At 38.4% G+C, this 26,817-nt stretch overlaps 1 protein-coding gene across 3 annotated transcripts in view; it reads left to right on the top strand.

Annotated features, from left to right (window-relative positions):
- Positions 1 to 26,817, top strand: part of LOC5575526 (beta-1,4-glucuronyltransferase 1) — a 339,501-nt gene that overhangs the window by 81,411 nt on the left and 231,273 nt on the right. For all 3 annotated transcript variants that reach the window (XM_021848017.1, XM_021848019.1, XM_021848020.1), the window contains exon 3: positions 23,445 to 23,477. The gene's annotated coding sequence lies outside the window, so the exon portion shown is untranslated. The remainder of the gene's footprint in view (positions 1 to 23,444; positions 23,478 to 26,817) is intronic.

A 26,817-nucleotide genomic window follows, 5' to 3' on the forward strand; every position in this document is an offset into this window, starting at 1 on the left:
ATTTGTATTGTAAGTTATTTCCCCTGGTGTTGTTCAATGGGTAGCACGCATGAGAAATCCGATCCTTCTAATAGCTAAACGGGACCCAGTGCCGGATTTGAGCTTCGGGGGGCCCGAGTCAGATCTCTTTACGGGGGCCCTGGTATAAAATGCTTAGTATTATGAAAATAAAATATACGGAAAACTCGCAAAAAATGTAATATTATTCGAATTTGACTATACAATCTATTTTTACAATTTTGCTGGAGTTATTTCCATTTAATGAACGACAGTCGTTATTGAAGCAATTAGCAAATCGTTAAATAGTTTATTTTGTTGTGTAGACATTTTCTGATTTGCTACCATTATTGTTGAAAAAATGGTTTGTATCGCGACTGGATAAAACAATATGCTTCAAAATACTTAATTTGATTTTCGTAACGGTGAAGAAATGAACGATTGCTTAGCTTTACTTTAATCAGATCTTTGCGGTCAAGGAGCAATTGCTTTCATAGGTTGCACTATCGGACAACTAACAACTTCATCAATTAACAATATAAGTCTTCCTCAAGGCTCAAGTCTTAGTTACTTTCTTTATAATTTTAATGTTCCCGATATTAACATCAGTTTGGAAGAACTATGCACACTTAGATAACTTGCGAATGATGCTTTAATCTCTGTAAATAGCCGTTGAGTGAAAATCCTGCAAGACCATAGCAAAATTATGTCGTTAATCTATCCAGTTGGGCTAGTAATTTAGGAAAGTATAATTGTACAAAAATTCTGTAGATTTGGGTCAAACTTACATTATATTCTGAACTTTTAGTAAAAATTGCAATATTCAAACAAGTTTTGTGGATTTGGGTCAAAATTGTAGTAAATTCTAAGCTCTAAGTAAAAACTGCTTTATTACAACAAAATCATGAAACTAATAATATGAATTATAAAAATCTGGCACAAATGGAAACAAGAGAATCTATGAATTATCGAGTTTCTTTGTCTCAAGATTATCCCAGGACATAGAGCACTGAAATTTTGGCAGTAACTGTCCAAAAAGTTTGCCATTATTAACCCACGAAAAAGATATAACCTTAATGATTTTCATTAGTGAATAGAGGGATTTTCATTGGAACTGAAAATTTGAAACATAAATCGTGAATTTGCTACTCACTTTAAAATACCATAATCTTCTGTTATAATATCTCTGTAAGAAATCGTATCGAATTTACATTTCAAATCATTAATATAAAAAATCATTCATTTATTAGTATTTCACATTTGTCACTTCTCGGGGGCCCCCTTCAGCGGGGGCCCGGAGCATTTGCCCCCTCGGCACCCCCCTTAATCCGGGCCTGACGGGACCCTTATGTAGATACTTAAATAGGCTCAAATACCTATGTTGAAGATGTTGAGTCTAATTACGGCTTTGGATGCATAATTATTTATATTTATAGAATACTTCATGAATTCTGATTTCCAATCAAATTTACACAAGTTTGTAGGCCTCCAAAAATCTGGAGCATTGGTGAAATTTTAAGCTGTATATATTTCCTTACGATCTTAACCCTTCTCATTGTCACTCATATTAGAAATTTTACAGATACCTTCTCAATAATATATACATGAGTTAAATTCTAAAGGTGTACATTTTGTTCAAATTTCAAAGTTTGAGATATTCTCAAAAGCATGAATTTTGTAGAATGAGTAAGCCAACGTCTTTAGGTCGACTATTAAGGAAGATGCAAATATTAATTTTCTCCGAGACCACTAAGGAGGGGTGCGAAAAAATATTAAAGGAATAAACTTGAGTACACATATAAAATACAAAAAGTCAATTTTACAAATTTTAAACCAATTTTTTACTTTGAACATTGACTGTACATTGAAACTTTAATTTTTTTTTAAATCTTCCGAAAATACCTACCAAAAATCATCCAAATTTATTCTCGAATGACCTATAATATTGCTAGCAATAATCTATTTGGCGTTCCTATATGGTTGTTAATTCATTGAGGGATGTTTAATGAAATTGCCACAGAAAATCCGAAAATTTATACCCGGATTTAATCAAGGATCGTGAAAGAACTCCTACATAAATCATTCTAGGAATTTATCAAGGTTTAAATAACAAATTTCACTGAAGAGCCCATGAAAACCACTGGAGGGATTTCTTGGCGTACCGTTGACCAAGAAATCCCGTAGTTTTCCTAAGTATTCCTTTACCACTAGCTTCCGGGATTCTTTGTTTTATTTATTTTAAATATACTTTCTGAAATTTATTTGAGAATTTTTTTTTCTAATATTTATCTTAGAGGTTTGAATACCTCAGATAATTGGGAATCCTTTTAGATACGTCCCTCATTTATCCAGTGTGTTCTTCATGGATTCATCCATTACTACAGTGAGTTCTTCAAGTGATAAAAGCAGTATTATTATTATTATCTTTATTAGGGAGATTTTCAGCCCAGGCTGGTTCATCTCCATTAAAGCACTAATATTCCCAGAAACTTCTAAGTGAGTCTACCAGCTTCTTCAAGATTTTTTTATACATTCTTACAAGACTTCTGTTATAAGGAGTTTCTCAAAAATAAAAATAAATCCATAAATTTCAGGAGTTTCAGGAAAATATACCTCAGAAGAATTCCTGCGTGTTTTAAGGTATATTCCAAAATTTTATCACAGGATCACACCTCTATGAGTTTTGCTGGGATTCCTCATAAAATAATATCAAATATTTCATCTTGATCAGCATCAAAAACCCCAAAAATATTTCAATTATATGCGCAGTACTAAAATAGAGCGATTTCATCAGCTATTTTCCTATGAATTGAGATATTTTTCCACGAGCCTACAAAGTGTTCGTCTAGGTATAACCGTAAGCATCATAACATCATACAGAAAGTTATCCAAGAATTTCTTCAAAGATCCTTTAAACCTCTAATATCCAAATTTTTATTTTCGAACTAAATATCATTTTTAGTTATCTAAAATCGTTATAAACACGTTTTGGGCAATGATATAATTTTATTCGCAAATCAATGAATTTTGGTTTTGGATTTTTATAATTTTTGTTTTTGAACATCCCTATCCTTTTTCATTTTTTCTTGAAGCTGATTTTTGGCAATAATAAAAATTCAAGTTTTTACAGTACTTTAAAAAATACTCAATTTTTATTTTCCGTGTAATTAACCGAAAAACAGGTTTGGAATTATTTTAATACCACCAAGCTCTTCTTTTGTAATAGGTTGATCGTAGAAAAATATATAAGATACGATTTTTTTTACATTACTCGTTAAATGAACCACAGGCCTTTGTAGGTTATATAACAAAACAATTTTTCAAACAATTTTCAAAAATACAAAAAAGTTTCAAAAGTCACAAAACACTTTTCTTATATGCGTGTTATGAGTCAAGGTTTAAACCAAAAATAAAATCATTTTAATTTCCGAGCTACGAAAAATTACACAAAATTCCAAAGTGTACCCCGTCTAGAGGCGGGGTTGGGTATTAGAGGGTTACAACAGAAATTTAGCAATTGATATTTTTTGATTCCACAAGACATCATCCGTATAAAAAACTACTTCCTGACGGAAATCCTGGCTCAGTCCTCGTATGGATTAATTTTTACTAGCAGAATATGCGTGTCCTTTAAGTCACGTTTTTAATATTAAACGTTTTTGACCAAAAAAAATGTAGGCATGTGTAAGCTAATAAGACATATTTTGCAAACCTAAATTTGAGGGGCCCCCAATACTACCTCCGCACCGGGCCTCCAAAACCCTAGCTACGCCACTGTGGTTAGCAGTTGGCTTTGTCATCTAAGGCGTCGTCGTCATTGGACACCAAAGAACGGTAGTCAACACCCAGTCAAATTTGCGTTTCTTTTGTAGTTTGGATATCACGCGGAGCGACGGTTAATGATGCGATGTGTGAGAATTTTAACGGAAGGATATACAGGAATAGTTTGCTTGGATATGCCCTAATGGCGCGAAATTCAGTGAGTACAAGAGATAAGAATTATGGCTAGGACATGAAAAGCCTTGTGTTTCCTGTTCAGTAGCAAATAACTTGTACCTATCTATGCATACCATAATTGGGTTATAATAAATCTTCAAGCTGTTTAGTGGAATATCTATAAATAAATGAAAAAACGAATTCAGTAATCAAGGGTATAAGGCGAAATAAGAGAAAATGATTTGATCAAGAGTACCAGAAGAACTTCATTTAGGAATATGCTCAACAATATTATGAATACGATTCTGAGTAAGACTTTCCGCTGATGCAGAACTCTTGAAACCTTCGCCAAAATCCTTCTTGAGTTTTTCCAAAGAAACCAATCAACAAAATCTTTTGGTTTTGATGCAATTTGCAGAATTGTTGGCCATGATCTACATGATCGCTAGAAAATATTTTGAATTTTTCGGTTCTCCAAGGGAATTAATATTGTTAAAAACTGAAAGTATTCTTTGTCAAAAGTTTGTATCAGGTCAACCAGGTCAAATTAAAAGTTGTTACCGAAACCGTTAACAATTTGGCAACAAACTTTCATGACCGCCAATACTAACACAGACTGTGAGGCTATGCATGTAGCCATACATACATAGAAAGCTTCAAGATCATTGGTATGATCAATTTGATTAATGATTAATTACCTAATCAAAATTTGTATCATTTTTAGACCATTTTACTTAGACAGAATTGAATAACTAGAACAAACTGCGAAACTCAAAAGCCAGTGATATTGTTCTTTAATTTCCTTATTAAAACATTAAAATGCGGATAATCTGTTTTTTTTTAATCTTTGCAGATTTTTTAAATAAATCTCCTGAGGTATTTTAACAAAGTTTGCAGCAAGGCTGGTAGCAGATGTCTATTCAGAGGCTTGTACTATTTTAATGCAAGTCCCTAAAAAGTCTAAATTTTTGACGGAAGTCTGTATTTTAACAAAAATGGTCTCTAAATTCACTTTTTTCCTCATTCTACTTGCAGTGAATCCTGCTGACAAATTTAGAAAGTTCTTGAGTAACCTTCAAAGACTATTACGCGTCTATTTCACAGGTTGTTTAGAATTTTCTTTCCCAGATTTCTCGAGCAAGAGCCTCCAGGATTTCTGCAAGTGTTTTCTTTAGATATTTCTTCTTGCATTCTTTCAGGGATTCCTTCAGAGATCCCTCCGAAAATTTCTCTTCAGATTCTTTTACCAATTCGCCAAGGAAATCTTCCAGCGGTGTCTTAAAGGATATTTAAAGGAATTGCTTCAAAATTTGCTACAGTGCATCCTAGAACACTCCGATGCTTCAATAATTTCCACAAGAATTATGGTGGAAGTAATTCTCAGTAATACCTTCAGATATTTGTTGACTGAATTTTTCATGGATTGTCCAAGTTGTTACTTCAGGAAATTTTTCCAAAGATTCCTACAAGAGTATCTCCAAGAATATCAAGGAAGGTTCTTGAAGGATTTTGTTCAGGGAATTTTCCTGAAAGATCTACAAGAATTCCAACGCCAATTTCTCTAATAATCCTTTCTGGCATTTTCGTTTGAATTCCTACAATAACCCATCCACACAAACCCAGGAATTGCAGTAGTTCATTCAAGGTTCAATCCTGCAGTTCTTCCAAACAGGTTCTCGAGTAATTTCTCATGTAAAATCTTACAGGATATTTCAGAAATTTATTCAAGATTGCAACCAGAAAATGCTTCTGTGATCATTTCAATTATTCTTCTGTTCTCTGCTACACAAATTTATTCAGGGAATCCGTACGATAGTTTTTCAGGAAATCCTGTAGAATAGCAATTAGAAATTTGTTGAGGAAATTTCCTCGAGACTCTAAAAGTTCTTACATAGAACATTATGGGAGTTAATCTAGGATTACTCTATTACTCAATCAGAATTCATCAAATGTTACTCAAGAATTATTTTTTTGACGTCTCGAAATGAATAAAATACCGTCGATGGGGGTGACAATGGGTCTAGGGGGTGAGATTGGGTCAAAACGGAAAAATATGTTTTGAGAAATATTTCAGCTAATAACGCTGATATTACTAAAATTAATAATTCATATGTTAGGGAACATATTATTACACATAATTCATAACAATACGCATTTTTAGAAATAGTAGTTTTGGTTTACTACATCAATAAACTTGCATGTTGAAACTAGATAAAATTTACAACATTTAATTTCTTCTGTACAAAGTATCACGCATGTACTCTAGCCTCTATCGTTGTATTAGTAGAATGTTGAAAGTCTTTTCATTACACATCACAGGTATTTTCCGGAATCTGTTTGATTTTCCCACAAAAAAAAACATTTTTTTCGGTACGATGTCTAAAACATTGAAAATGGGGGTGAGATTGGGTCAAGCAAGAACGATAGTAAATGAAATTCCAAGTCCACTTTTTTGATATTTTACGGTGCCGGGTGTTCTCTTTTTTCATTAAGATGTGTTTATTCTTTCTAAATACAGCATCTCTGAAACATCAAACAAGTCTACTTGAGTATTCCGTGCATTGAATAACAATAGAACGCATTTTGTCAACTTCTCAAACCAGCAACTGTGTTTCGTGCGCAGCAACATCGTAAATTTTTATCAAAAGGGTGTTTTTTCTAAATTTGATTATTTATCAGTGTTTTCATATTATAGAAACATCTCACGCTGAAATACTTGGATTATGACGTCAACTTCTGCCTGAAATTTATTGATCGTGGAATGTCGCACCGAAATTTAACTATTTGCGAAAGTTTAAAATAATCACTTTTTCAGTACACCTTTGGGGAAACTTAATGGGCTTTATAGCAATGGTGATGAGACTTTGAAGACAATTTGAGGGAAACACCAAGAAAATTTATGTAAACTTGACGATAAATGATGGGTTTACATATTTTTTCTCATAGCTCTTCAATTTTCAGTATAATCTTTCGTTTAAGTGGGTTTATCATACTTGTGAAACATCTTAGATATCTTTTTGTCTTGTTTGCATCGTTTTTTATCAATATTTTTCAACTGTGAATGGTTTTGAAATCATATTCTCAAAAACAAGTTATTTCAATTACAGTGACCCAATGTCACCCCCTCTATGGGGTGAGATTGGGTCATTTTTCATTCACTTGTGGTGCCGCTGTGAATAAATATTTGTCTTTAATTTTTTGAACAGTTGTTAATGTACCATCAAAGTACATACACACCAAATTTGAAGTTTATTGGAGTTAAATTGCGATAGTTATTTAAAAAATAAATCACACATATCCCTTTTTGACCCATTGTCACCCCCAACGACGGTATCTAAAACTTTTAGAAGAAAAAAAATCATAATATTTTTTTTTGCAAAAAATAACCGGAAAAATAACTTGAAGGTTTTGGAAAATTCTTAAAAGATTTCAGGAAGAATTCCTGAAGAAATCTTAGAGAGATCTCGTACGACAGTTTTGTGGAAATTCTGGGATTATGCAATCATTTTTAGTGTTTCCGAAAAGAATTATTTTAGAAATTCTCCAAAATATACTCTTCTTTTTTAGGGGCCCTGATAGCCGTAGCGGGAAACACGCAGCTATTCAGCAAGATCAAGATGTCGTGTTGATTCTATCGGTCTATGAAAATTGTTAAACCATAAATTGTTCCAACGATTGTTTAGGAATTTCTTGATAATTCTTCATGAAATCCAGTAATTTGTCAAGTAAAACTTACAAAAATGCTGAGGGCAAGTTTCCCAATAACATCTATATCTGACTGTAAAAATTCTGTAGGAATGATGTCACTTCGTATTGAATCATGAGTAGGACAATCCTTTGACTGTGCTACCCAGGTATTTTTGTGCGTAGAACATGTCCTACCTGTCCTATCCACTTCCTGCGTCGCTGACTGTAATCTGTGACAATATTATAAAATCACTTTTCCTTCGAAAATTTCTCTTACATAAACTCAGCAAGTAATACGTTCACAACCTCCTTCAAATGTGCACAAAAAGTTCCTTTAAAATTCTGCCAGCACTAAAACACACATTTTTCAGGATTTTGAAGAATAGAAAGTAGAAAATACCAAAGCGTCTACAAATGATTCGGAAGTCAAAAATTTTTACTAAATCCTCGAACATTGTAGGTTGTGATTGGGCCAAAAAATGCTTTCAAAAACTCGTTAGAAATTTTATGCAACTAGGTTTCAGGTGCTTGACAATTCTTCCAGAAAGTTTGCAGACGAAAATGTAATATGCAAACAAGTCACTTGAATTCTGTTAGTCTCACGAACCAATAAGATGGTGATGGCCATTTGTCCGAATGCCATTTCGCCGAAAGGGATCTTTAGGCCAAATTACGAACTTAAAATAATTTTATTGCTTGTATAGAATTTATAAATGTGCCCCAATGACTGATCCGCTTTAAGGTTTGTAGATTTTGATGATGTTGCCAGACGTCATGTTTTTCTCTCCAAAGGAGCATGAGCATGAGCATTAATGACCGTACAATTCGAAGTTACTACTCCGTGATTGACCAGAATAATCAAAGTTGCACTAAGAACCAACAGACGGATCTTGGGAATAGTTTACCATCTTCAGAGTACAATTTCGAGAATCCCAAACATTCTTCTTCTTTTTGACGTTACGTCCCCACTGGGACAGAGCCTGTTTCTCAGCTTAGTGTTCTTATGAGCACTTCCACAGTTATTAACTAAGAGCTTACTATGCCAATGACCATTTTTGCATGTGTATATCGTGTGGTAGGTACGAAGATACTCTATGCCCAGGGAAGTCGAGAAAATTTCCAACCCGAAAAGATCCTCGACCGGTGGGATTCGAACCCACGACCCTCAGCTTGGTCTTGCTGAATAGCTGCGCGTTTACCGCTGGAACCTCAAAAAGTATTTCATTCAGAGAGATGAAAACTAAACTAAGAGATGAAATCGACACCTCTGGTGACAAACAATTAAATAAATGAATCAAGATAGTATTTATACCATTCGAACCACTCAAAGTTGTTTTTGTTATTAAAAACAAGAGCAAATGTAGTTTGAGATAAGAATAATATGAAATACGATTCTACCCCATTACCCCGAATCCCATTACCCCGAATGCTATTAACCCGAACGCCATTACCCCGAATTCCAAACCCCCGAACGACCCATCACCCCGAATGACATTACCCCGAATTCCAATATGATGGGGAAATGTCATCAATATCATCATGTCAAGGTTATTGTAAATTCGGGGAAATAGCATTCGGGGTGATGGAATTCGGGGTAATGGTACATTCGGGGTGATGGCATTCGGGGAAATGGTATTCGGGGTAATGGGGTAGAATCATGAAATACAGCATGCCGACACTTGGAGCGACGAACCATTCATTGTTTTTGAATAAATCTATAACCTTAAGATCCATACTGTTGTCACGACAAAAACCTCAATAGTCACATTTCACTAATTAGACATAAAAGCATGAAACGAGCTCACCAATTGATAGTGCATCGTCGACAGAGTAGAAACTTTCAATTTTGTTACCCACGCGCCAACCACCGAACTTAAAAAAATACCACCGCGAGGCAAAAACCGACTTCATGGCTCGTGTCATATCGGGCCTTCTCGAAGCACTCATGTTTGTCACTCCAAAGGAACGATTAAACTAACTTTTTTGATTTAGGATGAATCCTTCAATTTCTCACAAGGTTTCGAGACTCTTAGCTCATGGCTAGTTCGTTTTTGGGTCAGAAACTTTGTGCAGAAGTTGATGTTGGATGATTTCAGCAGAAATTTTTCCTTCTAAACAAGTTTTACTGGTTTCTATACTATTGACAAAATACGCTTACATTTCAGTTGAGCATTTTACCTTCTTCCAGTCACTGGCAGCTCTTTGTAGTTATACTGATGTAACCATTTCTTGTATCACATTTTCATGAGAGATTTTTTCGTCCTTTGACCGTATGCTGTTCTTTTAAAACTAAGTTTTTTCATAATTAATAGGCGATATCAACTGCATAAAGTGTTAACTACTGTACGGATGTCATTATCCTAGAAGACTCATAGCTGCACTTTGCAAGGCTTTATTCATAACGTATGACTCATATCGTTGTAGACGTGATAAGAGCTTCACAACTGGTGTTTCAGATGCTTCCCATAGTTTTCCATTAGTGTCATTTTTCGGCCAAATGGCATTCGGCCAAATGGCATTTGACTAAATGGCATTCGGCTAAATGACATTCGGCCAAATGACCTTTTTGGCAAAATGGCGTCCATCCAAACGGCATTCAAAATGACATACATACATTTTCAGAAAACTCCCACAAAATATGGAAACATTCTAAAAGCTTCTGTAAAAGAATAATTGCAGAAAACACAATACAATCATTGGCAAAAATTCCTGAAGTGACTCTTGTTTGACCCTTTTGTTTAAATATTCAAAGATTTTTTTGAGGTTTTGGATGGTGCAAATATTAAAAAAAATGTGCGATCTTTCAAACAAACATTGGATGAACTCTTGTGTCTCGATAAATTGTTGGCCAACAATTAAATAAAATTAAAATAAAACACCAAAAGACTTCCCATAAATACAATTAAAATAAAACACTAGAAGACATCCCAAATATTTTCTAGTGAAGCTCTCGGAAAATAGCCGCTACGCTGGCAAATCATTCCAGAGAAATCTTTGAAGAGACACATATTACTTGAGAAATATGTGTGGCTTCCAATATATTTCAAGAGAAAGTTTTGATAGAATTCTTTGGAATTTTTTGAATTTATAACGAAATTTCTGAAATAGTATCTAAAGTAGGTCCTGAAAAAGTTGTTTCGCTGTGCTGTACTGTAAAAATCTTGTCGCCTTTTTTTGTAAATAGAACACAAAACCCCTTGCTTTCACTGCTCCGATAGATGTTGTGCCTCCCACATTTTGACTATCTGCACACACTAACAAGTGACACACTTTTCCGGCCCCATTTTGATCCGTTTTGTTCCGATACCATCCTTCCCAACAGTTTTTTCATTCTAGAGCAGTGAGAAAACGGGAGCTGTTTCAGGGATTGAATTCTGAAAAAAATATCGTTCTCTGGAATAATCATGATCCACAACACATCATAAGAGTCTGTTCATCGTTTACTGCTACAGCTTACATTACACCGAGGGGAGATAATAGTGCATGATACAACACATATTAACATGCTCCAAACCTGACTGGTACTATAGGATGTTCGGGTATTGTTTATCATGCCTGTGAAGTAAACACCTACCCCCAATTGTGAATAAGCTAGAAAAATGGGTTTTATCATTGCTCTCTCATCAAGCTTGTTACAAATTGCGAAACATCGCCTATCATGGACCGGATCATATGCGATGTTTTTTTTCGCTTGCTTTGATCGTGCTTCGAAATCAATTGAGAACGAATTCTGCAATGCCTGTATCTGCACCATTCAAATGTTCGTCGATGTGCTGCTTTCACCTTTCAATCAACTCGCTTTCGCCCGAAAAAATTCACCCATCTTCATACCTGCACATTTTGACTCCCGGTACATTGGAAATTGCTGTACGTTCACCATGAATCCTGTATGTCTGAATATTGGATAGAAATAATTTCAGTCAGAATTCAGAGAATCCAATTTCTCTGAAATATTTTTTTATTTCATTTATTCAGAAATACATGCAAGATTCTCGCTAGATATGTTTGGATGGATTCTATTAGAAAACTATAACGTTTCCACCGGTATTTCTTCTAGATTTTTTGTTACATTGTTGCATAGTTTTCCACCAGTTTCAGTAAAAGTTAAATATAGAATACCGCAAAAATACCTCATACAATCTCTCAGGTGGATTAAAAGGTCTTGAAATTGATTTCCTTTTACAAAACGTTTCCAAAGTGTTTTTTTTTCTAAAATGCTATTTCAACAACGTGGATAAGGTCGTCTTACCCAAAAGCAGTCACGCAAATGGCCATCGCAGTTTACGATGTCTTTGCTCTGGGTGAACTCTTTGGTTGCGTACGCAACTGTGAATAATGAGACATTCTTGTCCAGTCGAGCATATCGAGGAGTTAACATAGAATTGTAAACTTAAATAATTCTCTTGAAATCGAGAGTTCCTTCAGGAAGAAGAACAACAACTTTCGTAAGCAATTTCGTTCCTAATTTACGATTTCCAAACCTTAAAACCCTCCATCATCTGCTCATTAATGCCCCCCCGAACAATCAATGCAACCTTTCCCGAACAACAACTGTGTCTCCGCCGCCGAAAACCCATTACCTCTGGGGAGTAGTGTGACCTTTCACGAGCAAGCTCTATGCAATGAGCGGCTCCGTCACAATAGATGCAGCACCCTATAAAGCATAGGCGCAACCGATATCCAACCAAGCAGGGCAACTGCATTCAGCAGTCATCTAAAGAGCAGTAAAGTGTGCCTCCTCTATGGTAATGGATGTAGCTACACGAGCAGTTGGGTTATGCAGTGCAATTTTTCCGCATTCACCACCGCAACAATGACGGTGAAGATAAGGGTATGCGGTATGCATTGTTCTCTATGCTGATACGAAACGATACGATACACGGAATTTTTATAGCATGGTCTAATGGCTATCGTTTCTGCTTCATAAGCAGACGGTCATGGTTTAATCCCTGGCTCGTCCCTTTCCTCGTAATTTTTGGTTGTCTCTTTCACTTACTTCTATCTTACACTCTCAATGTATTGAACTATTCGTTCATAACAATCGTCAGAACCAGAAACAGACTAGAAACCTTTCAGCATGAGCTGGCGTAGGTGCAGTGGAATATCCAGTCTACTGTGGGCCAGTTTTGATTGCAACATCAATTCTACCCCCTTCCCCACATTTGTCAGCAACCTGACATGCCAGACGCTATTATTGTTGCCTTAAAATAGAAGATCACCAGCACTTATACACTGAGGATGTCTTTTAGTCCCTAGGTTGCTTCCCTATGTAAGTGCAGCTGAATTGGCGATACTGGAGTAGCAAACAGGGGTGGCTAATCAAGCTCAAGCTCAATTCCGTGGATTTTCATCTCGGATGATATTCGACGGAATCATTCGAAAAATCGCATACCCTTAGACGACAACGAGTTAGCGAGTCTTTACGCCGTTTGTTGGCATCATGGTTGGAAAGATTAAACTTTTTTTTTCTGTGACCGATCACAACAATGCAACCAAAAGCCGATGATGAACTGTGCGCCGCATGTGCAAGTATTTTACGACCGAAGAGTCGGTTCTATGCATTATTCGTCAATTGCCCGGGCAGAGGAAGCACATAACTAACGCTAAAGGTTTCGAATTTGTCTTCCTGCCTAGATCTTTGGTAAACGGTGAATTTGCATACAATCGTGTGTTTAATCGTTTTACCGCTCCGATTGCCGGCGGTGCGCTCTAATCTTTCGGGTTGGCTTTGGATTCTGCCCTGAGTCGACGTCGTCGTCTGCGGATTTATGGATGACCACTTGACGAATGGGATTAGGGGATTGACTGGTTGGTCGTTGAGATACCGAGCCGACAGAGGGAGTTTATTAAATCATCAACAGCGGTTTCACTGAGGTCTTCAATCATGAAGTCGTGGTGATGATTCTCCTAATTTCAATGCAGGTTCTCTGGCATTGGCATTTCCGCGGAACGGAACGGAGAGCTAAAACACGGGATAGAGTCATGGGCGTAGCCAGAGGAAGGCTGATATTGCCTCCCTCCACTTCTGGGCAACGGTAGAAAAAGTTCGAAATAAACGGATTTGTTACAAACATTAACATTCTATCAACATTTCCGAAAATAGACTCTGGCATTTGTATTTATTAAAAACTTGTTGACCCGACAAACTTCATCTTGTCACGCAGTAGGCTATTTGATAATGCGACACCAATCAACTAATAAGTTCCAGATATCTTCCCAATTTTTTCTTTTTTTCCCATGAAATTGTTCGACTTTCTGTACACCGAAACACGTTGGAAGCCTAACTGTGAAAGAATCAGACAAATCCACTGACTCGTTCTTAAGCCATTTTGTGTTTGTACGATTTCATTTTTATAGACAGATTGCATCGCAATCAACCTCTTAGAGTCCATTTGAAAGTATTGTTTCACCACAGATCTAATAAAAATTTTATTTTGTTATCGTTGAAGATATACCGAAAACTGTAATTTTGAAATTCACCTTAATTCTGCCAAGGATCTGGGTAGGATTCTATGTCAAATCGGTCAGTCACAGAACTCGACCATCTTCGATTTGCAGTAAATTTTGCACATGTTTTCAGTATGGTAGAATAAGTGTTTTCCATAGGAAAATTGATTATTTTGACTCAAGAATAACTTTCGAAAATGGCCTATGCGTGTTTGCATGCAATTTTTTTGAAAAATTCTAACTCCGAAATTGTTGATTTCAGTTAAAAAATTTCTAAGAAGAAATTGTAGTTAACCGTGTGGACTACATGAAAAAGATATACACATATGTTTTTTTAATGAAAAAATCGAAAATATAAGTTTAATTTTAAATTACACGAAAACCCCATTTTTAACATTTTTATAATTTTCACCACAGAATCTTGATAGTAAACCGAGGTTTGGGACAAAGTTTCATGACGGAGAAATTTAAAAAAAAAAAGTTTTCTAAGAACAACTTTTGGTCGATTTAAAAAAAAATCGGCTTCTTGTCAAAATAAATACGTTTTGATGTTACAAAAAGAATCTTGAAATTATTTTAAATCATAATGATTATCATGATTACTTCTCTTAAACTATCCATTTTCGAAATATATCAAGTTTAATGCAAAAAAATATATTACAATAATAAAATAGGCCATTTTCATTACTTATTCGCGATTCTCCATAAAGAAAAAATATTATGGTTTAAAACAAGTGAACAATTATTATGGTTTAAAACAATTTAAAAATTTTTACTGTATCTCGGAATGTATTTATTTTGACAAAAAAAAAATCTAAAACCAATATTCTCGGAGCAAAAAATTTTCGAATTTATCTTCCATGCAACATATAAGCAATTTTCAAAAGTTATTTTCAAGTCTAAATGATCGATTTTTCTACGGAAAATACTTATTGTACCATGTCATGATATTCTGCTTTGAATATGACTATGAATTCTTCATAGAATCTTTCCGAAGATTCGTTTCCTGAACAATTTCCAAATATATGATGAAATGTCATCTATGACTACGATGAACAACCCCGGGAAATATGTTTAAAGGTGTTCTGAAAAAAAAATAAGAAATATTTAACTGCTTTTTAAGTAATGCTTGCAGGAATTTACCTCGAATAGGTTGAGGTATTCTCCTAGGAATAAATTTTACAATTTATGCTGGCATACTCTTCAAGAAGTTGATATGAGTTTTAAAATGGATTTCTTTTGTATATTTTAACACCTTTTCCAATTTCTTCCTGGTATTTTTCGGGGAATTACATCTAAGAGCTCTCACAGAGGTTTGTGAGTTGATCCCTTCAGAGACCTTTCGACGATTCAATTGAAGGTTGTTTAATAGTTGCAGCTATGATTTTTACCTGAATATATCTCCATGAATTCTTAAGAAGTTTCTTAAGAACTTATCACATTACAATGCATTTTTTTTTTCTTTTCTTTTTACATTTGCTCCGGAAAACAATCGGAAATAGTCAAACCTTATTGTACGCCCCTTATTTTACGCCCCCTCTTTTAACACTCGAAATCCCAACTTACTCTCTTCTTACTCTCCAAAAATTTCAACGTACGCTCCTGTAGGATTCCAAAATGGCGCCATCCGGTTTGTGAAAATCTTTTTAAACCCATGCAATATAAGTGTTTATGCAACGGTACCAATGAGTAGATGACGGAAATTGATAACTGATGCCATTTTGAAATCGAAGATGGCGATTTTCGGTTTGTGGAAATCACTTGAAACCCATGCAATATGGGTATTTACGAGACGCCTTCAACTCATCGATCCCGTTCCACAAATACCCATATTGCATGGGTTTCAAGTAATTTTCACAAATCAGAAGTCGTCATCTTGGAATTCAACAGGGGCGTACGTTGAAATTTTGGGAAAAAAGAGGGCGTAAAATAAGGTTTGGATATTTTCGATTGTTTTCCGGAGCAAATGTTCAAACAAATGAAAAAAAAAGATTGTAATGTGATAATTTATTGAGTAACTTCTTAAAAATTCATAGAGATATCGTCTGACCTGACGATATCTCCATGAATTTTTAAGAAGTTCGATTTCCAAACAACCTATTATGCATGGGTGTCAAATGATTTTCACAAACCGGAAATCGTCACCTTGGATTCCAAAATGGCGACAGATATCGATTTCCGGCATCTACTCATCGTTCTCGTTCCAAAAATACCCCATGGAATGATGAACTTTGGTAAAAATCTTGGTTAGAATTAAGTAAGAATTTTGTTCTGGATTTAGCAAGAAATGTAACTGGAGTTTCTTCTGGAATTCGCTTAATATTTATTTGAACATCCATCCTTGAAATCTTTGAAAATATTGTCAATGATTTCATTGTAACCTTGGCCAAGATAAAACAAATTGAATCCTTTTGTACTTACATTCAATAAGATTCATTTCATTTATTTAGTTAACATCTACATAGATAACACTGAATCAACAATTTCACGCCACAATACTCGGTTCGTGGCCGCATCTCTCCATCCTCGGTTCTGCCCCACGCTCGCCAAATCGATACGCACTTGATCCGCCCACCTAGCTCGATGCGCTCCACGCCTTCTTGTACCAACCGGATTCGAAGCGAACACCATCTTTGCAGGGTTGCTGTCCGGCATTCTTGCAACATGCCCTGCCCATCGTATCCTTCCAGCTTTGACCACCTTCTGGATACTGGGTTCGCCGTAGAGTTGGGCGAGCTCGTGGTTCATCCTTCGCCGCCACACACCGTTCTCCTGCACACCGCCGAAGATCGTCCTAAGCACCCGACGTTCGAAGACTCCAAGTGCTTGCAGGTCCTCCTCGAGCATCGTCCACGTTTCATGCCCGTAGAGGACTACCGGCCTTATGAGCGTTTTGTACATGGTACATTTGGTGCGGGCGTGAATCTTTTTTGACCGCAGCTTCTTCTGGAGGCCATAGTAGGCCCGACTTCCACTGATGATGCGCCTCCGTATTTTACGGCTAACGTTATTGTCAACCGTCATCAAGGATCCAAGGTAGACGAACTCGTCGACCACCTCGAACGTATCCCCGTCTATCGTAACACTGCTACCTAGGCGAGCCCTGTCGCGCTCGGCCCCACCAGCTAGCATGTACTTTGTCTTGGCCGCATTCACCACCAGTCCAACTTTTGCTGCCTCGCGTTTCAGGCGGGTGTACAGGTCTGCCACCTTTTCAAATGTTCGGCCGACGATGTCCATATCATCCGCGAAGCAAACAAATTGACTGGATCTCGTAAAAATCGTACCCCGGCTGTTAAGCCCGGCTCTCCGCATAACACCTTCTAGCGCAATATTGAACAACAGGCACGAAAGTCCATCACCTTGTCGTAGTCCCCGGTGGGATCCAAACGAACTGGAGTGTTCGCCTGAAACCTTCACACAATTTTGCACACCTTCCATCGTCGCTTTTATCAGTCTCGTGAGCTTCCCGGGAAAGCTGTTCTCGTCCATGATTTTCCATAGCTCTACGCGGTCGATACTGTCGTATGCCGCCTTGAAATCGATGAAAAGGTGATGCGTTGGGACCTGGTATTCAAGACATTTTTGGAGGATTTGCCGTACAGTAAAGATCTGGTCCGTTGTCGATCGGCCGTCAACGAAGCCGGCTTGATAACTTCCCACGAACTCGTTCACTACGGGTGACAAACGACGGAAGATGATCTGGGATAATACTTTGTAGGCCGCATTTAGAATGGTGATCGCTCGAAAGTTCTCCCAGTCTAACTTGTCGCCTTTCTTGTAGATGGGGCAGATTACCCCTTCCTTCCACTCCTCCGGTAGCTGTTCTGTTTCCCAGATTATGCCTATCAGCCGGTGCAGACAAACGGCCAGCCTTTCCGGACCCATCTTTATGAGTTCAGCTCCGATACCATCCTTACCAGCAGCTTTATTGTTCTTGAGCTGGTGAATGGCATCCTTAACCTCCCTCAAAGTGGGGGCTGGTTGGTTTCCATCTTCTGCAGTACTGACGAAGGCATTTCCTCCGTTGTCCCGTCCTTCATTGCCTGTGCTCTCAGCACCATTCAGGTGCTCGTCGAAGTGCTGCTTCCACCTTTCGATCACCGTACGCTCGTCCGTCAGAATGCTCCCATCCTTATCCCTGCACATCTCGGCTCGCGGCACGAAGCCGTTGCGGGATGCGTTGAGCTTCTGATAGAACCTACGCGTTTCCTGAGACCGGCACAGCTGTTCCATCTCCTCGCACTCCGTCTCCTCCAGGCGGCGTTTTTTCTCCCGAAAGAGGCGGGTCTGCTGTTGCCGTTTCTGTTTATAGCGTTCCACGTTCTGCCGGGTCCCTTGCTGCAGCATGACCGCCCGCGCTGCATTCTTCTCCTTCAAAACCTCCTGGCACTCCTCGTCGAACCAATCGTTCCGTCGACTCCGTCCCACGTACCCGACGTTGCTCTCAGCTGCATCGTTGATGGCTGCTTTTACTGTTCTCCAGCAGTCCTCAAGAGGGGCTTCGTCCAGCTCACCCTCTTCCGGTAATGCAGCCTCGAGTTGCTGCGCGTATGCCGCTGCGACATCCGGTTGCTTGAGCCGCTCTAGGTCATACCGGGGCGGCCGTCGGTACCGTACGTTGTTAACGACGGAGAGTTTTGGGCGCAGTTTGACCATCACCAGATAGTGGTCAGAGTCGATGTTAGCGCCACGATAGGTCCTGACGTCGATTATGTCGGAGAAGTGCCGACCATCAATCAGAACGTGGTCGATTTGCGATTCTGTCTGCTGTGGTGATCTCCAGGTGTATCGGTACGGAAGGCTGTGCTGGAAGTAGGTGCTACGAATGGCCATATTCTTGGAGGCGGCAAAATCAATTAGTCGTAGGCCGTTTTCGTTCGTCAGCCGGTGGCCGCTGAACTTTCCAATCGTCGGTCTGAATTCCTCCTCCTGGCCAACCTGAGAGTTTAGATCTCCTATGATGATTTTGACGTCGTGGCTTGGGCAGCTGTCGTACTCGCGTTCGAGCTGCGCGTAAAAACCGTCTTTATCATCATCAGTGCTTCCGGAGTGAGGGCTGTGCACGTTTATTATGCTAAAGTTAAAGAACCGGCCTTTGATCCTCAACTTGCACATTCTCTCATTGATCGGCCACCACCCGATCACGCGCCTCTGCATATCACCCATCACTATAAAAGCTGTTCCCAGCTCATGTGTATTGCCGCAGCTCTGGTAGATGGTATGGTTACCTCTAAACGTTCGCACCATTGATCCCTTCCAACACACTTCCTGCAACGCTACGATGCCGAATCCACGGTCCTTCAGCACGTCGGCGAGTATGCGTGTGCTCCCGATGAAGTTGAGAGATTTACAGTTCCACGTACCGAGCTTCCAATCGCTAGTCCCTTTACGTCGCTGTGGTCTTCGCCGATTGTCCCGGTTCGTATTCTCTCGTTGATTATTCGTTGCTTGATTTTTTTACGGCTGGCTTGCAGGGCCTGACACCAACCCCCTAGATTTCCGGAGGACCATTCCCCCTAAATGTTCGGAGGACCATAGTGCGCAGTTTAGCTTAGAGTCCTTCTCTGGCACTCGGACGATGATCAGCCGCCCCTGACATGGGGAACAGACGCTGTTGTGAGCCGCTCCTAACATGGAGTACAGACGCTCAAGGTTTGCAGAAGCAAAAGCAAAAGCAAACCCCCCCTTCCCTGTCAGCATACGACGAAAGTTCCCACCGTGGGTTGGTTACCCGATCTTCCCTAAGGTTACTCGTACCCCGGCCAGTACCGCGAGGAGGTAGGGATAGGAGTTGCTGGGCAAGAGGCTAAGGACCGCACAAAGGGGTCTATTTTATTCCTTCAGGTACGCGAGGTACCAATGGTACGCCATGCCCAGTAGAGTGATGCAAATTTTGAAATGTTTGCTCCCCTATGCTTAAACGATTTTAATTATGGTGAATAGCATCCTCCCAAAGTTTGAAGTGATTCGGAAGAAATTTGACTGTGCACACGCCATTTGAAGTTTATATGGAGATTACTATGGAAAACGCCAATCTTTTGTGTTCAGCCCTCTATCTCTTCATCATAATATTTTCTGGAAAAGTGAATAAATTCATCTAATGTGAAATCCTCCCAGCTACAACTTTGCCGAAGACCACTTTTTGATTGGACCTCAGGATAAATTGTTATTCATCATCATAAAGTTGGTTTGCATGTAGCATGCTTCACCAGCTGTTCGGCAGGCAACAGTGGTGCTCCTGGCGGGAAGAATAGATCAAAGTAATCCAGGCTACTATGTTCTACAGCAAAAAAGCAGTGTTGCTCTGAAAGTAATTGAATGATCATCTCAGCATGATTTAGACTTTGTTATCAATAATACCAAATTATCCTTACGTCTCATCGAAATGTGGTCTTCGGCAAAGTTGTAGCTGGGAAGTTTTCACATGAGATGAGTGTGTTCACTTATCCATAGATTATTATGACGAGCAGTTAGAGGACTGAACACAAAAAGTTTGCCTGTTCCATAGTAATTTCCATATAAACTTCAAATAGCCTGTGCACAACCAAATTTCTTCCGAATCACTTCAAATTTTGGGAGGATCATTTTCATCATAATTGACATCGTTTAAGCATAGGGGAGCAAAAACTTCAAAATTTGCATCAGTCTAATGCCCAGCCATTTACCAACCACATTCAATAAGAATCCTGCTCAATTATCCGTGAGAGTCGTGTCCAGAATTCATTGAAATGTTGTCGTGTTTTTTTTTTCAAATCCTGTCAAAAGTTCTGCATTTCAGAAGTTGGTAAAATTTATTTTCAGGATTCTGGAAACAAATTATTCTATTACTCGTTGATTCAGTGAATTTATGTTTAAATTAATAAATAAGCCATTCAGCAGTGACTTCTTCTGGCTTCATTTATCAAATGTCGAAGGAATCTATGATAAAAAGGTATAAGATTATTCTTACCAAATTGTTTATAATGATCGTCCATGATCGTCCAATTTTAACCGTTTGTTGACACTCCAAACAACAGTGCTCATTATCTAGCTGCAAAACATTCAGGTTGAAAATTTTTTATGAATCACGAAAGATTTGAAAATGAATAAAAGAATTCATGGGGAAACCTCTTTAGTAATCTTGAGATAATATTCTGAGATTTATATACTTTTATATTCAGTATAGAAATTCTGTAATTACTACTGGATAGAGCGCTGGAAAAAAAACTTTTTTAGAGATTTTTTTAAAGTTGATTCCGGGTTCTTTTTGATCAAATATTCAACTTTTGTCCAATTTGTCTGAAACTCTCAAAATACTCGTTGAGCTTATCCCATCAGCATGTATGTCCCTCGCTTTAGAGACGATCGTGCGCTGATGGGTGGAGGGCCGATTTGTTCACAAAGGGAATATATGGACTGCTTCCCACATGATGTGTCTGCCAAAGCGGATTAAATTGTACCCGATGTCGGACCAATGTCAGGTTGGCATCAGGTTGAAGTTGGTTCAGTGTCGGGACAAAGCAGCACAATGGTGTTGAACATAGTTTTTTGTAGCGGCTCATCATGGGCCGAATTAACCAACACCTTCTGTGCGTCTCCAGTTCTTTATAGCCAATGCGTTACATTAACACCCCATGAAGAGTACATTTCATTCTGGAGCGGTTTAATTGAGCAAGAGATATTTGATCAAAGGTATAAAAAGTTGTCGAAAGTGTTAAATCCATCCTATATCAGTTGCAGCTAAAAATCAAAGAAGCTCTAGTGTTCAATGTATTGAACATAAATTATAACTCGCTTTGTCAAAATTATGTTATTATGATGAAATGTTTGCAGAACACTCGTAACTCAATTGCCCGTTCAATATAGAGCTAGAGAGATCTGACTGTAAATCGCATTTTAGATTTACGTTCGTTACAGTATTACGTTTCATACTAATGTTTGAAATAACGACTCAAAACGCGAGAGGTTTAGAAAATTGCATTTTGTGGGATTGGTAAATAATGTATTTGGGTAAGTTCGTCCTCCTCATGGAAATCCCGGCTCCGCCCATGGATAGTACAAATTTTTGTCGTCGGCGACGGTCGCGTGTGATAATTGAGTTCCTGCGTTGATCGGACATCTTCAAGTGGAGCGAGCCGAATTTCTGACTGATCCCCTCGGGCGCCTAAGTGGGCAGAAAGCCGCACAAACCGAAGAACAATGAACGATTTGCGGGCTGAAGGCTGAATCAATCAGAAACTAGACTCTGGTGGTATTGCGAATTGGCCGGCCAAAGTGGGCCGGCTTATTGAAGTGAAGAGCAAGGGCTGCCTCTCGCGATGGTTGTTGCGTTGTGCTCGAAGGGGAGTTGAACAGCTATTAGACAGGAAATGCATGTGGAGAGCAATAAAACCGCCGGATTAGTCAATCAGGGTACATGTGGTGCGAAATTGAGTGGCGTGGCCGAACGGTTGGTTGGCCTGGTTTTGAAGCTACCACGTTGGCTGCTGGGTTGAGGAGGCGTTCATTTGCTCAAGAGGGTTGAATTGAGGGAAAATCAGTCAATAGTAGGCAGAACGCTGGTTGGCATCGATGTAAGAATAATAATGCACCAACTGTAAGAAGAAAAAAAAACTCAATAAAAATTCAGCTAGTTTAAAATTCCATTTAAAATGTGAATTTGAATATTTCACAGCAAGTAAAAAATCACCGTCGCTAGATGGACTATTTAGGGCAGTGATGCATTTTGAACTGAACGCGAGCCAAAACTGAACGGAGCAAGTTCAAAAAATGCACGAGAACGCAGTAGACAGTGAACTTGCGAGCCGGAGCCTATCACTGCTCTAGAACGGCCCGTTCAGATCGCAATGCACTACAATGGTAATTAAAGCATAGATTTAGGTATTTACTTGGAAAATATGTCTTGAATCAATAATAAAATCAATTCAATTATAAATTAACATATTATGTCTTGCTTTGTTCACCTCATAAACAATTTTGGCACGATAAGATGCCGTGAAATCTGTCAAAACAAACTGCGTTCAAATTTTTGCTCATTAGAGTTCAATTTTTTGAACTGAACAATGAGCAAGCCTACTTGATCGCTCCGTTCCAAAAAATGAACTGGAACGCGACCTGAACGCGTTCAAATGCATCACTGATTTAGGGTTCTCATTTCTTCCATTTCGATATGTGACAAAAAGAACGATTCCAACCACATGTCATTTGCATAGCATTTTTAGGATTCTCTCTTCTTCTCCGATGCGGTCGAATTTGAACAAAACTGGATATTTAGGTTGGGAACTTTTCATCCGTTGTCGGTTTGGCTTCATCCTTCTTTTCTTTTCATCGTCGCTTTCTTTTAAATAAAAAAAATGTGGATAACTTTTACAACTTTTCTTCTCCTTCTCTTTCAGATCTGACTTCTAACTCGTTCGAGAACGTAAAAGGTAAGTTCCAAAAATAATCGCTATAATTTATGCATTCGATGTTATTCGAAAGCAAATAAGCAAAGCACTTCTCTACTGATACGCCACTGCTTGGTTATTGAATGTATACAACCGAAAAAAAAGACAACAAAACCCTCGACTACAAACACGCAATCCCATTCGAACTGACTCCACAATCGAACAGCAGCGGCATGAATGAAATATGAAATTGTAGCATTTGGTCTTCCCGCGAATCAAAACAAACAAACACACCAATTCTCGCTAGCGCATATCCATCTATACCAAATCCGACCAAAAATAGTTGAAACCCCGCACAACCCTCACTCGTCATCTGGCTTCGATCCGATCGGATCGATATTTGGCCCTGACTGACTGGATGTCGTCGTCGTCATTGTGGTTGTCCATAGGGGATGACGGGGTAAGATATGGAACACCTGCAGTTTAGCATGACAATGTCAGTTTTCTTGAAATTTTGCCTAATACACTGCTTAAGTACAAGATTTGTATCATTCCTTATTTCAAGATTGAAGCGATCTCTAGCGCATCGATGGAGTGGAAGTTTTGTTTCCTTTTCATGTTTCGCTGGGCTGATTTTTGATACGGAGGAGTTGTCTAATTCCGCAACCATGCCAAAGGTTGCATCCTCGATTTTCATCATATAAATTATATTGTTAACACGGGCGGTCTTACCCCGTCTTCCCATACAGCCAGCGACTTGAGTTGAATCACAGCCAACTGCTCTTCTGGTACCCACTTGTCAATCACCGGAGCAATTTTGGGTTTTTCCAAAATGTACAACTTGATGTGATGCGATGGCCTACCTATAGTTGCATCTGAGTGCAAGCAGAGCAACGTCAGTCTAGTAATAACTTATGAGGCAGTGGTTCTCGGTGGACATTGTGCAACATTGTGAATTGAATCATTGAATTCTAGCTTTCACGGTGGAACAATTTTATGCCCCAAGGTCCAAAATGCCGCTTCGACTTAATTAAGGATTGCTGAATTCGTTGCCGTTTTTTGAAAATATCATAGCACGTTGTTTTTAATATATTAGCAGTTGAAAATGCGGAAATGATGAGCACTTCCACAGTTATTACCTGAGAGCTTACTTTGCCAAAGTTGCCGTTTTCTAATTCGTATATCGTGTGGCAGGTAAGATGATAATATATGCCCAGAGAAGTCAGAGAAATTTTCATTATGAAAAGATCTTAAACCGACCGGGAATCGAACCTAGACATCATCTGCATGGCTTTGCTTTGTATCCGTGGACTTTACCACTAGGCTAAGGAAGGTCCACATTATACACAATATAATAGAATACCGTAATGTTATATTGATTTAATTGAACGAAATGTAGCAACTATAAATCAATTTGGGAAACCCCTCGGCATGACTAGGCCATGACCAGAACAAAAGATCAGTGTTTATCTCGTTCATCCACCGTCGTCGTGGTCAAGGCTAGCTTGATGGTGATGAATTTAATTCAGTTTTAATGGGTTGCTCCTTGAAGCATCTGGTTGCGAAAAAAAAGTTTGACTTTTCACGAGAACTCTACTTGAGTTTGGTAGGTGTTTCCTGTGATCATGAAGCGGAGTGCTGTGGCATTTCGAATGCTAGTCGCGTTCCACACTCCATACGACTGCGATCGTGTCCATTGAATTAAGTGATAGTTTTCTGCATGGCGACGGTGGTTTTTTTTTCGTTTCTTCAATCAAATTATGTATTGCTCCTAATTTGCAACTAGTGTGCACGTTTGGAGCCATATAGTACACGCATCGCCTATAAAAACGAAATCAATTTGAGGCTTCGCACTTGTAGGATGGTGTCAATTTGGCAGTCATCAAGTGTGTCGATTTTATTCATTGGATAGTAATTGAATGTGTGAGCAGTGGAAGGTTCATTCTTTGATTAACATGCCCAATGGTTCTACGCTCGAATGATCAGCGATACAAATACTGGCATAAGTAGATCCACGATATAGTGAGGCAAATCTGTAATGGAAATTTTAAATTTAAGGTGAAATGAACAGTTATAGGAAGTCATTTAATTTTATTAGAAAGGTAGAAAGCGTCATGTATTCAGAAAACAAACATAAGTTCTCTGTCAATCCAATTTTTATCCCAAGTAACCACAAGCATTATACCATTGCATTAATTTGGTCGAAAGTCAACATTTTTTGCATTAATAATGTTATCATGCATTTATTCAATAACTGTCAAGCAATGATGCATTTGATTAACATTGTAAATGTTTTGTAGCATTATTTTAATATAGCATTATGCTCGGATTGTGATTCGGAGGAAGGTTGGTGAAGGTGGGGGAAGTTTGTTTTTTGTACAGAAACGGTCAGATAGATTGAAGTTGGAGGGAAAAAAGAAAATAGTCGAGAAATAGCGGAAAACTAGTCCAGTTTGCCGTGCAGATATGGGTGCATCAGTGTGAGTGTGTGCAGTAGAGTCGAATCAGAGAGTTTTATTGAGAGATCTTGTGGGAGTGTTTAAGTATTGAAAACAGTGGGGTACTGGAAGCGGTCTGGAAACACGGAGGAAAGTGTTTGTTTTGGAAGTTTGTTTTTCCAAGTTTGTGATGAAGCGGAAGGGTTATGTAGGTTGAAATTAGAGTCATCTCATAAGAATACCTTATTATGTGGCTTTGAGAAGATTGAAGCAGTGTGTACATGACAAGGGGGGAAGTTATGTTGGAAACTGAGCAGAAGAAGAAGAAGAAGAAGCAAGCGGATCACAGTACGGATAGAAAGTTGATGAAAGGAAAGTGCGTTACTAGCTAGAAAGACGGGAAGGGTGCGAATGTACTAGTAGTGGTGTTCGGGTTTTTGATGAAGAGGTGTGTGGAGCAGACGGCATGTTGGTATTGGTAAGATAGAGTGAACGGAAGTCAAAACGTGCGCAAAACATGTAGAAGTGAATCAAAATAGTCAAGTGATTGATTAGGGTGGACCATAAATAGATTGGAATTTGGTGGTCTGAAATCCATAAACTGTCCTCTTTTTGTTGATGTGCTATTGGGAGCAATGTAGGAATTGTTGATCATCAAGATAATTTTTATCAATGGAGATCATATTAGTGAAGTGGAAAAGATGAACAAGAAGGTTTTGTTCAGAGAGGAAATTTTAAATGATGAGAATTGAGGATTACGGATGTCTTAAACAGAAAATGCTTTAATTGAAGTGTAAATCGAACATACGGTTGGATCATTAAATGTGAAAAGCCAAGACGGGCAGCTATAACAAATCGTAATTTCGGGAATACAGGTATTATAATTTAAAGTTAAGTTACAATAAAATACCTAACTATAATAAATAATACATAATAAAAGAGAA

This window comes from Aedes aegypti, chromosome 2 (assembly GCF_002204515.2).
Source record: "Aedes aegypti strain LVP_AGWG chromosome 2, AaegL5.0 Primary Assembly, whole genome shotgun sequence".
Classification (NCBI taxonomy): domain Eukaryota; kingdom Metazoa; phylum Arthropoda; class Insecta; order Diptera; family Culicidae; genus Aedes; species Aedes aegypti.